This window comes from Eschscholzia californica, unplaced genomic scaffold, assembly GCF_041429995.1.
Source record: "Eschscholzia californica isolate CP2 unplaced genomic scaffold, dmEscCali1.0.p SCAF_1, whole genome shotgun sequence".
In the NCBI taxonomy this organism is placed as follows: domain Eukaryota; kingdom Viridiplantae; phylum Streptophyta; class Magnoliopsida; order Ranunculales; family Papaveraceae; genus Eschscholzia; species Eschscholzia californica.
In genome coordinates, this window is record NW_028238198.1 from 56,966,454 (window position 1) to 56,982,510 (window position 16,057).

Genomic DNA, 16,057 nt, shown 5'->3' on the forward strand with positions numbered 1-16,057 from the left:
TCAGAGAGTGTGACCGTGAGGCTACAGTCGAGGCGAAATGTACTACGATAGGAATCGAGGTTTTGTAACTTTGGACTTAGATGATGCTCATTATGATTGGACACTTACATTTTAAGATGAGACTATTAGTGAGGAGACTTTTAGCATTTATATGCGTTTGTCGATTTTGATTCGCTTGTTTAGCATGCTTGAGTGTGTCATTTGTTGTCATTATCTTATTTACATCGATGTTGAACTCCTTTATGTCTTTGGAATCTTGACTTTTGTGGGTATATTCACTGGAAAACCTCACGAGATGCCACTCGTCCACTAGGGGTAACCTAGGGGTTTAACGGCTTGTTGCATAAGCTAAATGCAACCGGGATTCCTCCGATAGTGAGTTAGGTTTTACTTTATTGTTTTGTTTTGTTTGTTTGCTCGAGGACTAGCAAATTCTAAGTTTGGGGATGTTTGATGTGGCGTTAAAATGCCACATTTTGATCACTTAACTTCGATGAGTTAGTTCATTTCGGGTTTTATTTCTAATAATTTATGTATTTTTCTGGTTAGGGAGCTTATTTGGAGTTTGATGTTAGATTCGGAATAAAACGGAGCATTTATCACATTTTCATCTCATGTGAAAGAGATCCGAAGGAAAGAGCACCAGGGGTATTTTGGTCATTTTGGTTAAAATTAGAGGTTAAATGGAAAGTGGAGTCAATAGTGAGTCTGACGGCGAAAACGGAAGTTGAATCAGAGTTTAGACGGAAAAGCTATGGAACAAAGAAGTCGAATGACAGTTTTGTCTTTTCTGAAAATTAGATGAAGTAGAGACAATTATGAAGGCACCCCTTGATTTCTAAATAGAACTAAAAATCCAAAGCCCAAGGGTCCAAGGAAGAAGACCAAAGAGACATGTTATGAGCACCTCAAAAGTTCAAGTCAAAGTTAAATGAAGTAGCCCAAGTCAAGTCAAGTCAAGTCAAGGGTTTCCATTTAGTTGAGTAGACAAAAGAAAAAGAAAATCTGATTGGACTTCATCTTCTCTATTAGAGTTCTAGGTTTGCAAAAGAGTTAGAGGGAGAAAGGCATAGAGGTTGCCGGCCAAAGCTTGGCCGGCCAACACTCAAGGCCGCCGGCCAAGTCTAGGTCGGCAGGGGTTGTCTTCAACGAACAACAGCAGCTCTAAGGCAACAGCAACTCGAGTCTATGGTTTGGAAAACTCGGTTTCCCCAAACTAGAACTCGTTTTTTTCTAAAGGAACACAGCAACTTGGGACGAAGGAGGCAACAGCACGGGGATCAGCAAGGAACATCAACTCAGACATAGAAGCAGCAAGACACAAGCTTGGGTTTGAGGAGAACTTCCATTGGAGCAGCTCCGGTTGCTTGTCTACAGCTAAGAGAGGGCACGGGAAGGAACCGAGAACAGCACAGCAGTAGCACCAGCTCGGAACCGGGCTTTTCTTGGCCGGATTTCACTTGTCTTCGCCAGACTTGCTTGTGGTGATTCCGGCCATTATTTTGGCCAGAAAGTTTAGGGGTTTTGCTCCCTTGATCATTACCTTGATTCCCTTGTTATCCTGTTGTGTTTTTGGTTAATATTTCTAGAGAGAGAAAACTTAACTGAAGCTTTCATGGTGGTTTAGTTTGGAGGAAGAAGAAAGTACTGTTTGCTAAGGGGAACCCTGGTTTTCACTGAGGGGACACCTAATATGTACTGTAAGGGGAAATCAGAACACTGCTAAGGGGAGATCGGCCACATATACATATTCATATTTTCCGACGATTCTAGCCTTGCGCCATCATCTAAAAAAGGGGGATTTCAACCTTAACTTTGTCTTACTTTATCTTCTTCTCGTTTATTATGTGTTCCACCATGTCTAACTAACTTTTGTAATCCGATATTCTTATATCTTTCCTCTTTTCTCCCTTCAAACAATTAAATATAATCTCCGTTATTCTTTTTAATATATTTTTATTACTTCAATATGTGTATAAGACCAATATATTCGATAATTTTGTATAACATAATAAAGAAATTTTCGTGCCCTACGGTCACGGGCTATACCCTAGTACATATATAAAGAAGTAGTAATGCAAGTATGCAACAAGAGATCAAAATCCGTACACCACTTTCAATACAAAAGCCAGGTTGAGGAACGCTTCAAGATTCAAATCCCTTCGGGCTTAAAGGAAAAACGAACTGCAAAGTGTAAACCTCATAAGACTGTAACAGTTAATATGGGTTGAAAGGAAAAACTAGTTCGTAAGTTACCAGTTCAGCAGTGTGATTGCCGTCTTAGAGGGACCCAACGTTGAAGAATCAACGTATCCTCTTCACTTAGACAAACCTCACATTCTGGTTTACAACTCACTCTCTCCTTGAAGTTTTCCTATCACAGTTACAATATGTCTAGTTAATTTGCAGACAAAGCGATTTCCATGCGTGTTTCAAACGACTTTGTGAAATAAGTGATCCACTTACGATAGAAAAAGCCGTTTTGGTGGCAAAAAATAGCAGATACTTTTACAAAAAACAATTAGAATAGAGACGCTTTCTTTGACAGAAAGTTATCACAGTTGAGTAATTTGGTACTATAAACAGTACGATATAAAGAGAATCTAAGTGAAAAATTATTTACTTGTTCCTCCAGTTGAGCAGCAATTGCGGAGGAACAAAGGAAAATGATATACCAATTCTTAGTAACCTTTGTGCCACATGTTCTGAAGCAGCAATACCACAACATCTCTCTGTGAAACAAAGCAAAGAAAAATAACTAGCGCGCCTTTTCTACCCAAATGAGGTAAATATCCATATGTGAAAAATATATTAGGGAGTTATGTGGATGAATCGCAGAAATCACACAAGCTCCTTAAATTTCATGCAAGAGCAAGTAAACGATTCACAAAGAAACATGCAAGAGCAAGTAAACGATTCACAAAGAAGCATGCAAGAAACATTCTTCAAGAAAGCTCCATCAATTTCTTGCCTTAAGCTCCATAAGCATGCTAAGTAACAGATTCCTTGATAGAAAACTTCAACAAGAGATGGTCGATGATTTCTAGAACTGTATGTAAGTTGCAACAATTTGCATTCCTTGTATGGGAAACAAGAATGTAATACTTATCTAATGAATAAAATTCCAAGAAGACACTCAAAATAGGAATGATATTTCTAAGTGTATATTCGAAAGGCACGAAAAAAGTTTACACAACTCGTAGTATTCAAAAGCAGCACATATACACTTCAAATAATTAGACTTCCGGTGGTATTAAGTACTGAGAAACACATTAATTACCAATATTGTACTAGAATATTAGAAGAAACGAAATGAAACTTGGGGAATCAACTTATATTAGAAGAAACGAAATGAAACTTGGGGAATCAACTTACCACCGAGCAGGAAGGGTGACATCTGTATTAACTTCAGTATCCATCTCATTCAACCTATATAACAGGAAAAAAAAAGGCAATTTAATCCTAATTTCACAAGAAGACCCACATTATCCCGTCATTTACAGAAAAGTGGATGCGTCGTTGATCACGGATTTTTACTGCATGGTTACATTTACATTTCTAACAGAAAGTGGATGTGTCGTTGAACTATTTTTTAAATAACAGACCCATTCATCAGCAATAGTACAAACTAAAATCTGTACCGTCAAGAGCTTCATCGATGAAGGCGTAGAATAAGTCAAAGAATTTGCAGAAAAAGCGATCTTCCTACTTGCTTCTAAAGAATTTGTACAGAAATTGATCCTCTTACATGCTTCTAGAATTGGTGCCACAACAACTGCAGATACTTTAATAATTAAAAAAAGTAAAGAGACGGATTCTCTGACAGAAAGTTATTGCAGCTGAGTAATTTGTTACTATAAATTACACTATAATAAAAAAATAAACTATGTGGAAAATGATATACATGTTCGTTCAGTTACGCTACAATTGCAGAGGGGAGTACAATAGCAGATTTTAAGTGAGTACAAGCAAAAACTTGTCTTCTAGCTAATGAGAACTCATTAGCTAATCAGAACTCATTGGCTAGAAGACAAGTTATCAAAAGGAGGAATCACACATTAACTAATAAGAACTTGGGCCCACTATAACTTTGAGTGAAAAATCAATATTAATTATATAGGAACCATACATTTTCTCTACGTAAAGAAGATGTACCATCACCTTAGGTGCAAACAAAGGAGGAAAAAAGAAAAAGCATAGTCCACCTACCTATTCTCATAAATCACCGTGCCACGTGCGACCACTTCTAAGTTCTAACATGTTCTAAAGCAACAAGACCACAGTACCTCTCTCCTAAACAAAGAACAGAAAAATGAATAGCATGCCTTTTCTACCAAAATGAAGGTAAATATGCATATGTGAAAAAGATGTAAGGGAGTTGTGGACGACTCACCAAAACGCTTAGAAGTAAATTTCTTGCAAGAGCAAATAAAGGATCACACCTAAACATGCAATAAAGCATTCTTCAGAATGTGCCTTAAACTTCTTTGACGATAATAATAAAAGTTGTTGTTTATTAAAGCTAAGAACCGAAGTCAAATATTTGTGTAAGACTTAGCTTAATGTATCGCATATATAATACTCTAAATGATCGCATATATTTGTGTAAGACTCAGCTCAATTTGAAATATGATTGCATTGACAGTGTCTAAAATATGAAAGAACACCTTTGACTTTAAGGACATGTAAAAATTTGATGGTTACATGCAATTAAACATATTGAGATGTTAAGTTTAGTCTTATCTGTGAGGCAATAAAATAAAGCATCTAACATAATTATCCATCATTGATTATGTTTTCACGATCTACTAACATAATTTTGAAACAAGTAAATGCCTTTGTCTGCGAGGTAGCACATATAAATCATAAATAACCAGCAAAATAAACTACATAAACGACATACAATTTACATACCCCTTTTGCACTGGTAGGACTGGACACTAGTTCTTGCTAATCATATTTGAGCAAAAACCCTCAAACCACAACCAAGGTTTCCTTGTTTTTCACACTTTACCTTCTATAGTCTAAGCTTATATCAGCTCATGAGATGCAAAAGGTTGATAGAAAGAGATGCATAACATGAAAATGTACAAGCTTTGATTTTAAAGACTTCTCCAGGAGCTATGACGTCATTCTTGTGGCAACCACTGAAATATTTTTTTTTGATAATGATAAGCGGGAGAAGCCCGAACCGAATACAAAGAAATAAGAAGTCAAAAAAACAGCAAGAAATCAAAATTACATCATATCATTAGCCCCACCCTTTCCTCATTTTCACTGTCCCTCTTGAATCCGCATTAACAATATTGACTAACTCCGCCGGCAGTTGACTAATATTCACGTGAGTTACTCCCGGTCCTAGCTTCATCTTTGACAAGTAATCAGCAGCTTGGTTTGCTTCCCTATAGACATGAAATACCCGAAAACTCCGAAATTGGCTCCGTAGCCTCTGAACTCTCTTCCATAAACGCCTCGCCCTCCATGGTAATTTCTGATGTGGTTTTGCAAGAAGTAACTTGATATTCATCGAATCAAGACCAAGTTCAACTTCCTGCAGCCAAGCACTAAGTGCTAACTCCAACCCCAACTCAACACCCTGCAGCTCATGTATAAAGATAGTCTGCCCATCAACCTGTCCAGTGGCTGCTCTAACAACAATCCCCTCTGAATCTCGAATAATGGCTCCATACCCCGCATCCACCTCGTTTAAAGCACCATCGGTATTAATCATATATCTCCCTGCCATCGGCCGAGTCCAATTACATGAAGTATAGACCGGCTTTTGCAGAGAGATAGTAAGATTTCAGCGATCGATGGTCCTCCGATTCTCCTCGGTATCTTCAAACCGTTTGGTAACGGTATTCAGCTTGATCTGCACTTCATCACAAATAGTGTGGACAATCAGCCCCGGTGACATGACATTACTTCTAAATACCCTGTTATTCTGCTCCTTCCAAATATGATAGACATAGGCATTTAAAAGCAGACGACCTACCCGGGCAGCAATAAAACCCCCTCCAAAGTGATTCAGACACCACTGTAACTCCTCTTCCCAATCGACAGCACATAACCTCTGAAATCCCATCTTGAGTAATAGCGATTCCCATATATTCTTCGTAGCCGAACAACCAAAGAATAGGTGGAAATCCGTTTCTTCATCTATCCCACAGAAAACACATGTAGTGTCTATAACCATACCCCAACAAGCCAGAAGAGATCTGGTTTTGAGGCGTCTTCGAAAGGCAAGCCACGTGATGAAGCAATGTTTGGGTATACCACCCGGTGACCATACTGAGGAAGTCCAGCTCAACCGAGTTCCTCTTGGTCGAATTGCTTCGTACGTCTCTTTGAGAGTAAACTCTCCATTCTGGCTGGGCATCCAGATCACCTCATCTCTAAGAGTACTATCTACCACCACCTCTCTAGCCTCAACCTCGATAGTCCCCAACATAGCTGCTATATGAGTAGGAAAAACCCATGCTGACTGCCCAATAAACTGAGAAACCCGTGCATTTAAGTGAAGATGAGAATTGTATCTATGTGTCTCCTCAAATGCATCAAAAAGAAGACCACGAGGATGCCATAAATCAGTCCAGAAATTAGTATCATGACCATCCCCCAGAGAAGTGCAAATGAGTCGCTGAGCCGTCGGCCAGCTGGCTAGAATCCGGCGCCAACACCAAGAACTTCTACTCGAAGCTGATAAAGTCCAGAAGTGCTGAGCTTTGATGAGATTATTTCTCACCCACTCAGCCCACAAAGTCGTCTTACCACTAACCAGCTCCCATATATGACGAAGATTTGACGCCTCGAACAACATCTCGATATTACGAAAACCAAGTCCCCCTTCGTCAGTGGGGTAGCAGAGACTTTCCCAGCCAATGGGGGCTCTCTTACACCCCATATCCACACCAGACCACAGAAACTTGCTAAAGATGGAGTTGATGTCATTTATTACTCTCTTGGGAATAACGAACACTGCTGCCCAATATAGTAACATACTATTCAAAACCACCTTTACGAGGAGAACCCGCCCCGCGAACGATAAAAAGCGACTCTTCCAAGATTGGATTCGTCCCTTGATTTTATCAATCAACGGAATACAGTGACTATAGGTGAGACGAGACGAAATGAGAGGCAAACCCAAGTATCGGATAGGAAGAGAACCAGTACCGAATTCCAGAATACTAGTGATATCTCTCTGACCTTGGACCGAAAGACCAGCAAAGAAAACTGTACTCTTAAGCACATTAGCTTGCAACCCCGTCGCCCGATTAAAACCAGTTAGCACACCTTTTAGAGATTGAGCCGAACCCGCGTCTCCTCGGAAGAAAACCATGAGATCGTCGACGAAATAAAGGTGGGTAACTTTCGAAACTCGACACTTAGGGTGTAGCAGAAACCGACCTGCTCTCTCCTCTCGATCAATAAGAACCGCGAATACCTCCATCATTAACACAAACAAATATGGAGAAATCGGGCAGCCTTGCCGTACACCTCGCTTCCCATCAAAATAACCATGGGCTTCACCATTAACCATAATCGAGAATTTAGACGTAGTCACACAGGCCCGTATCCATTCTATGAATATCCTTGGAAAATGAAACTTACCAAGGACTGAGAATAGAGAAGACCAACGAACTGTGTCATACGCCTTCTTAAGGTCAATCTTGACCGTACACCTAGCGGAGGTGTCTGGTCGGTGGTAATTCCGAACAATCTCATGGGCTAGCATGATATTGTCCTGAATAGTACGGCCAGAAATAAAGGCTAATTGGTTCGGACTAATCATCGAATAAATAACTTCCTTCAGCCGTATAGTAAGAATCTTGGCAATGCATTTATACAACACATTACAACAAGATATCGGTCTGAAATCTGACACTGAGGAAGCGTTATCTATTTTAGGAATAAGAGTAATGAAAGTAGAGTTTACCTCTTGGAGAAGCTTTCCTGAGCTGAAGAACCTCTGGATAGCTTCCACAAAATCATCTCTCACGATGTCCCAGCACGCCTTAAAAAAATGGGAAGAGAACCCATCCGGCCCCGGCGATCGATCAGAATCAATAGTCTGTAAAGCAGCAAAGATCTCATCTCTCGTCACCCTCGTAATGAGAAGGGCTCCTTCAGCTTCCGTCAGCGGGCATGAGAACTCCACATTAGATATGGGATCTAATGCTTCATTATCCTCATCATCTCGACCAAATAAATCCCGATAGAAGTCCACACACATATTAGCTATCTCCACTAGATCCTCGGCCACCGAACCATCCTCCCTGGTAAGTCGAGTAATAGCATTCCTTGACTTCCGCTCTTTAATAGAGTTGTGAAAATAAGCCGTATTGCTGTCATCAAGAGTAAGCCATTCAACTTTAGCACGTTGTCGGAGCATTGCCGTTTCAGCCCGAACAACGCTACTATAGTTTTCAGTAGCTACTCTCTCTTGCCTCCGTAAAGTCGGATTTTCTGGATCTCCCTACAATCGAACCTGCACTGAATGTAAGAAATTTCGATTAATGGTTACCTGATTCATCACCCCATTCAACCGAACTTTCTTCCAGTCATTCAACCGAACTTTCTTCCAGTCGTTCAACCGAAGCCTTGAGCTTTGTCACCATACGAAACATCGGGTTACCCCGTACTGACTCCTTCCATACATCAGCAACAAGAGCTCTAAACGTGGGAATCTCCGTCCAGGCATTAAAGAACCGAAACGGAGTTCTCCGGTGTATGTTAGGTGCAGCAAGCGGTATAATAATAGGAGAGCGATCTGAGTCCCAAGCCGGTAGAAAGTCTGCTTTAGCTAAAGGGAAACAGGTCAGCCACCCACTGTTAATAAGAGCCCGATCAATCTTAGAACTGATGTTCGCCACACCCATCTGCTTGTTAGACCAAGTATAGAAACAACTTGTATACGAACAGTCAAACATCTCATTCGAACCTTGAGATGGTGAGTTGTTACCCCCTCTCTTCTCATTAGCCAGCATCGTGGTGTTGAAGTCACCTAGCACCAGCCACGGAGCCTCAGAACCCGTCATGAGAAACTCAAGGTCCTTCCAAAGCTCCCGGCGATGAACAGTACTATTACTTCCGTACACCACTGCCAAATTAAAACCTGAACCATCGGTAAACTGAACACTACCTGCAATAACTTGCCCTCCAATATGGAACACAGTAAAGGCAACCCTACTCGGGTCCCATCCGATCCAAATCCGGCCTCCCGGAACAGCCACATAGTTATCAATAAAGGTCCAGTTAGAATTAAGACTTCGCTGAATACGAGTCATATTTACCTCCTGAACATGAGTTTCTAACAATCCACATAAGCCAATTCTATTCAATCTCATAAAATCACGTACAATCTTCATACGGAGAGCGTCATTAAGACCTCTCACATTCCAACAAGCAAGATTTATCATTAAACTAATGAGGGGTTGTTTGTAACTCCTTCCGATCTATCGGAGTTACACAATAACGGTTGCTGATCTTCCATTGGTTGGGTTATGTCCTCTTGAGGTTCCGACTCGCAGGAAGTATCATGGGTTTCATGCACATCATTCTCAAAAGTATCAATAGATAACAAAGCAGAAAAAGAGTTACCTATTTGGCTTCGGGTGCTCCCACTCTTGCTGGTTTGGTGTTGTAATGGTAACCTCTTTAATATCTTCCTTCTTTGCTGATCCACTCTTTCATTATGTCCCGAACCTGGCTGAAATTGCTTTGTTTTGTTTGTGACAATCGTCCACTCAGCATCGCCTTTGTTCTTCCCATTACGAGCAATCTGTGAATCTAGTCCTTCTCCCGTTTCTGGTCTTTTCCGCCCCCCTCTTGTGTCATATTAGGACCTCTTCTTACATTAGGTTGCTGGAATTGTGTATGTCTCGGGTTCTGTTGTTGTTGAGCTGCGGTTACTCCTCGGTTAGCCTCTTTGGTAGTGCGAAACGAACTATTATGTGTGTCTAGTGTTACATGCTGTTTTGGTTTAGTGGGACACCCCGTATCATCATGTCCGAACACTTTACACGTGGCACAACGGGCAGGCATCCATGAATATTCAACTGCCACTTTAACCACCTCATCTTGTGATCCGTCTTTGACACGAATGCTGAGTTCTTTTGGTAACTCCCATTCCGCATTAGCTTCAACACATACCCGAGCATAAGCCATCCTCTCTTGCGATTCAGTGTGACTATCTAGCATGATCGGCTTTCCAAGAATACTTGCAATACGACTAATACCATTGGGAGTCCAGAAAATAAGTGGAATATTGCATAGATTAACCCACATTGGTAATGTTTTCATATCCTGTAATTCCTTTTCAATGTGAAGACGCCATGGTCGGACGATGAAAGGTCTTCCGACAATGAAAATGGGCTCATGTTCCATTGCTCGTTGTCTATCTTCCATTGATGCAAATTTAATCACAAACGCCGAGGTTCCATGGATGGTTAGTTTCAGCCCACCCTTAGGATTCCATTTCTAGACCAAAACATTATGTACCAGGCCGTAACTCAGTCGCTCTCCAACAAAATTTCCAATCAAAATGTCATCAAATGACTTAACTCGATCACCAAAATCAGCAATATCAAACTCAGCTACCCTTTCTCCATTTACTTCTACAGGAGGAGTGTAAGACAGTTGAGTTGTATGTGGGGAGGTTACCTTGTTGAATAGCCGAGCCCAGTTAGAGTTCTGATTCTCTACATGGGATGCAACACTCCTAGCTTCCTGGCCCAATGACGGTAACTCCCTTTGGCCCGGCTCAACAGAAACCCTAGCAACTGACGGAACCCTAGGGTATGCCGGAAAACTGCTGCTATGTTTGTGTGTTTCTGTTGCCGCCGGGAATTGTTGGTGTAGGTCTGACTGAACTGTGTTCTTGATTAAGTCTTCACTCGGACGTCGAAGAACTCCGACAAACAAGTTATCACGTATAGCATTAGCATAAGAGTTATTGCCCATGACCTTATTTTTTACAGCAGCCACTTTGCTTCCATTAGCACGGACAGAAACTTGTGTTTGATTAGACTTTATACGTGATGCAGACTCATTCCCTAGGTTTGTTGTTTTTTCTGTTGCTTGAAACCTCATACCAACTAAACCATTAGTTGTTTGAACAGTGCTCAATTGATCCCCATGACCAACCAAAGAGTTTGCTTCTGCCATCTCATCCTCTTCCTCTTCAGTATGCACACGGTTCCCAGCAAGCAAAAAACGGCCTTCACCAATCTCTCCCTCATCCTTTAGACTTGTTTCTTTTTAGTGAAGAGGCTCCTCCATGGCAGGAGAACAGACCAAAACAGCAACTTTGTCGATCAGAAAACCTAGAAGACAAGCAGCAAAAACCCTTTCTTCTTCTCTTCCCTTTTCTCTCTCCTTACGTCACTACCAACCACTGGAATATTGCAGAACAATTCAAAGACGGTTGTAGCTTATTCAACTTGCAGTCAATTAGGCTATATGATCTTTACTTGTGGCATCTCTACCTATTTGTTTAGCGTCTACCAATACCGTTAAAAGGGAAAAAATATTGTGGCTGAAGTATATTTTAATTCCTTAAAAATCTCTTCATTTAAGTGCCAAGTTTTAAAAAATTGTGCAAAAAAATATGTTAATGACTGTTTAGTAGTTCTAAGTCTTGAAAAGTATTTGTTTTTGGTAAATAAAAAGAGTTTTAGTAGGCCTGTATCGTCCTCCATTGTTGGTTAGCTTCGCTTTCAAAACTGGACTATGGTGGTTTATTGCACCATCTCCACCATGAGTTGCACGGACAGTATTGTGTTACCTAACATTTTTCTAGTAATAACTTTTTGAGTTTCAAAGTGAAAAAAATGCTTATTAAATGAGTTTTTACTAATCAAAAGTGTTGAAAGTATCTACCTGTAAACAAAAAGTTTTTTTTATAGACCTGTATTTTCCTCCATTTTTTGTATTGTTAGATACGCTTTTGACACTGAACCATGGTGGTTGACTAGTTTATTGTACCATCTCCACCATGAGTTGCGCGAGCAGTATCATTTGCTAAGCTATTAGTAAATGAACAACGAGGGATTTTGTGGTTCCTGTATTTAGTTGTTTAATAATATATTTTCTTCGAGTTTGAAAATGAAAAAGTTCCTTCGCAAATAAGTTTCTACTTGAAAAGTATTTAGTTTTGGTTAACAAAAAAAATTCTTGTTAGGCCCATGTCGTCCTTCATTGTTGGTATTTTAGTTATGCTACCGACACTGAACTATGGTGTTGACTGGTTTATTGTGCCATCTCCACCACGAGTTGCGTGAGCACTATTTTTAGCTAAGCTATTGATGCTTAACCATGGGGGTTTTGTGTTTCTTACCGTTGGTTTTCTATCAATATTTTTCAGAGTTCATAAATAAAAAGTTGTTTATTGTATTAGTTGGGATCTTGCAAGATGTCTTAGAACTTGCTCGTAGTGAAAACGCAATAATTTTCCGCTGAACTTTTTTCAGTTGATATAATTTTGGGATGTAGTTGAATGGTTTTCTGCATGAATATCTCTTGTAACCAATCCCACTCGAGATTAATGCTGGAAATTGGTTTCTTTTTATGGTTAGCTCGTGTTTCGAATTCGACAGGTAATGTGCACGTCACAGTAAACTAGCGAGTTATGTAGGTGGATATTGGATCAGTTGAAGTCAAACTATTAGCAGTTGTGAGTTTTACTGCTTGATATCTGTTGAAAAAGGGTATGACACTGTCATATTGAGTATGAATTCAATGTTTGTGTTCTTGATAATCAAATTGCCTACTCCATAAAACTGAAAATAGTTCAAATGGTAGTCTTATTGCATATTTGATTCCTCAAGAAGTGAATTTCTTTGAAGATATGAAGTCCTTTATGTGGTAGACACGATGAAAGCGATGTTTCCTACCAAATGATTGACAATGTAACACATAAAAACTTACTATTTGGATAGTCCTGCTATAGGTAGAATTATTCACTTACGGGTTACAACTTATCTGCGTTGTCTTGCAATCATTTTTTCGAAAGGTTTGTTGAGAGTCTCTCACTATCATTTTCTTACCGCAAATGTGCATTCATTCACTCATGCAGACAAACATGTTAGTTGCACTGCATAGATTCGAAGTTCACTTTTATTGATCGACTAAATAGCAAAATCTATTTTTATTGATCGTCTCTGTAGCTTTGACAACCACTTGATTGCTATTGGTTTTGTTGATTCTATCGAAGCATGTTAACAGATCTGACTCCTTGCAGCTCTGGTTGAGAAGGTATGTTTTCACTTCGTGGAACTTTTATGGTGTGTAAAGTCTACAGTGCTTACATTATTAGATGTACTTTACTCAAAAAATACATTTCTTTGTACTTTTGTTCTGAAAGGTTTTTCATTACAAGGAAATAGGGTTTGAAAGTGCAAGCTCATCAAAGACGATTTTAGACCATGTTCTTGTGGTTTATTCTCTAATATGCTTAAACAGTCATTTTGAGCATGTTGAGTTGTATATCATATAGCTGTTGAATTCTGCTATTGTGTTATGTCTAGGAGATCCCTAGGACATTGTGAAGTGGTATGTTGATAATTCAAGAGACAAAAATCCATGAAAAGCCTGAAGCAACCATGTCTATCTAAAAAAACATTTCCTGCTCAATGAAGATGACGGATTGTGATGGGTAACTTAATATCTTTTGTTATTTAACAATCAGATGTTCACACATCCTTTAGGACAGTGGAATTCTTTCGTCATCTCTTTAGACACTGTCAATATGATCGTATTCTCGCATTACTGATAAAATATTATAATAACATTAATGCACCCTCTCTATAGGGAACTGATATGTCGATGATTCATGAATCCATGAAAAGTAAAAAAGTGAGCAAGTTTAACTTGTCTCATTCTACATAAATTGCTTGTAGAAGCTGGATAAGACTAAAGACACCAACAAACAATGTAAGCAGTTGGAGGAATTTACAGAGATAATGATAGTGTCGACAGGGTATGTTTAATCTACTTCAGTAGTGTGTGTTTTATTCCCTCCAATTACATTGGTGTTTATACATTTGGCATGCCTTGCGGGCTAGTTTCAACTTTCATTTAGTCCAGAAATCATGTTGTTGTATAGGAATTGTATAAACTTGTTATCTATCAAATAGTCCAAGCTTGTTGACAAATATATTTTTCTAGTGGCAACTGAATAAGTTAATAAAATTTTCAATCTTTCTCCTTTTTAGTTTGGTTGATCAAAGATTTTTATCCCCAAAGTGAAGATGAGGAAACTGGGAACTAGCCTGAGCTCTGGAAGAAAAAGCAGTCGTTGGTTAGTTGTTTAACTTGTTTAAATGAATGTTATCATTTCTTTTGGTTACCAGTACTTGTGTGACTAACCGAAAGTGCTAAATTCATATATTACCATAAGAAAAATGTAAGTTAAGTTCCACTCTTCTTGTTATCTTGGCCATGAAAGGAAAGTCGTGTGGCAACTAGAAGTAATTTGCCAGCAATGTTGTATCTTGTATGCCCTGGGATACCTCTTCATTTTATATCTACATGATGCTATTTTGGTATTGACTAGTTGTATATACGACATTATAAGATTTCCAATACGAGACATGTGAACTTGAACAAAAGCGGCTGCACTGATAGGAACATGTACAAGTTGGGATCCTTAATAAGGCCAGAGGAATTTTAGTTTCTTAGATTCATATATAAGGACTTACTTGGTTTGATGTTTTAAGCTTGTTAACCACGTGGGCTTCAATCATTCCATAAACCTCGCTCCAGCATAAGTACGTTTTATTGTTGCTATCTGTCATGACTTTGTGTACTTATTGTCCAACTTGCAGACTTTGCTTCTATTTAAATTTGGTCTACAGGTTCTGATCAATTTGGTGTTACTGCACATATACGGCTAACATTGACCTTAAGATAGTTAGCTCTTTGATATGGAGCGGAAGAAGTAGTGAACTTAGGGCCCAGGAAAATATTCAAATCGTATTAGATGAGACTTGATTTGTTACTTTCATGCCTATACATACCGAATAACAACCTCAAACATTTAGTGCCTGTTTTTTCATTCAATATTATTAGAAAGTTGGGATCTTTTAAGTATATTTATTTATTCTTTTTGCCATGTATAAATCATATAAAATAACAAAAGCAAAAAAGGACAGATTTTGACATTTTTAACATTTTTAACATTTTCATAAGAAGCCCATTGTTTGTTATATTCTATAGGAATGCTTACTACAACTTGGTTTATCCTCTTCAGGAGCAAAAAGGATTTGGGTAAGATAGATAACACTTGGATGCATTTGCTTTTAGGCAACACAAGCAACCCTTGAGCACAGATTTTGGCAACGAAGTTTAAGTCTTTCAACTCTAGTTAACTGAGTCAGACTTGATGCACTTTCTAGGATTCGGTTTAATTTGATGAAGTTGACTGCAAATAACAAAAGCAAAAAAGGACAGATTTTGACATTTTTAACATTTTAACATTTTCATAAGAAATCCATTGTGTTGGTTATATTCTAGAGGAATGCTTACTACAACTTGGTTTATCCTCTTCGAGAGCAAAAAGGATTTGGGTAAATATAACACTTGATGCATTTGCTTTTAAGCAACACAAGCAACCATTGAGCACAGATTTTGGCCACGAAGTTTAAGTCTTTCAACTTTAGTTTACTGAGTCAGACTTGATGCACTTTCTAGGATTCGGTTTAATTTGATGAAGTTGACTGCTGACTGGTTACTGTTTAGAGGACAATTTCAATTTCTTTCCTTTTTCCAGTTAAGTTGCCTTGCAATAAATAAGAGAGAGAACCCTAGACTGGCTCCTAGAGACTCTTTGTGCTTCACGAATGCATCATATTTTTGTCTTAATTATTTTTCAAGCAATGTCTAATAAAGAGCTTATCATTTGTGGGGAAAAGAAAATGGATGAGATGGATCAGGCTATTGGACGGCCAAAAAGTGGTATGAGTTAACTCAAAACTTTTCTTTCCTTAAAAATTGTCTGTTGTTATAACTAATGGGGCCTCACCTTGCAGGTTGTGGAACAAACATTTTTTTTAAAAAA

General features: G+C 39.0%; 1 long non-coding RNA gene across 1 annotated transcript; it reads left to right on the forward strand.

Moving 5' to 3' along the window:
• The first annotated feature begins 13,153 nt into the window (after nucleotides 1-13,153).
• Nucleotides 13,154-14,403, forward strand: LOC147567769 (uncharacterized). Its single transcript, XR_015237911.1, has 4 exons — nucleotides 13,154-13,254; nucleotides 13,527-13,654; nucleotides 13,810-13,978; nucleotides 14,214-14,403. It is a non-coding gene; the product is annotated as an uncharacterized LOC147567769 (long non-coding RNA).
• Nucleotides 14,404-16,057: the final 1,654 nt, after the last annotated feature.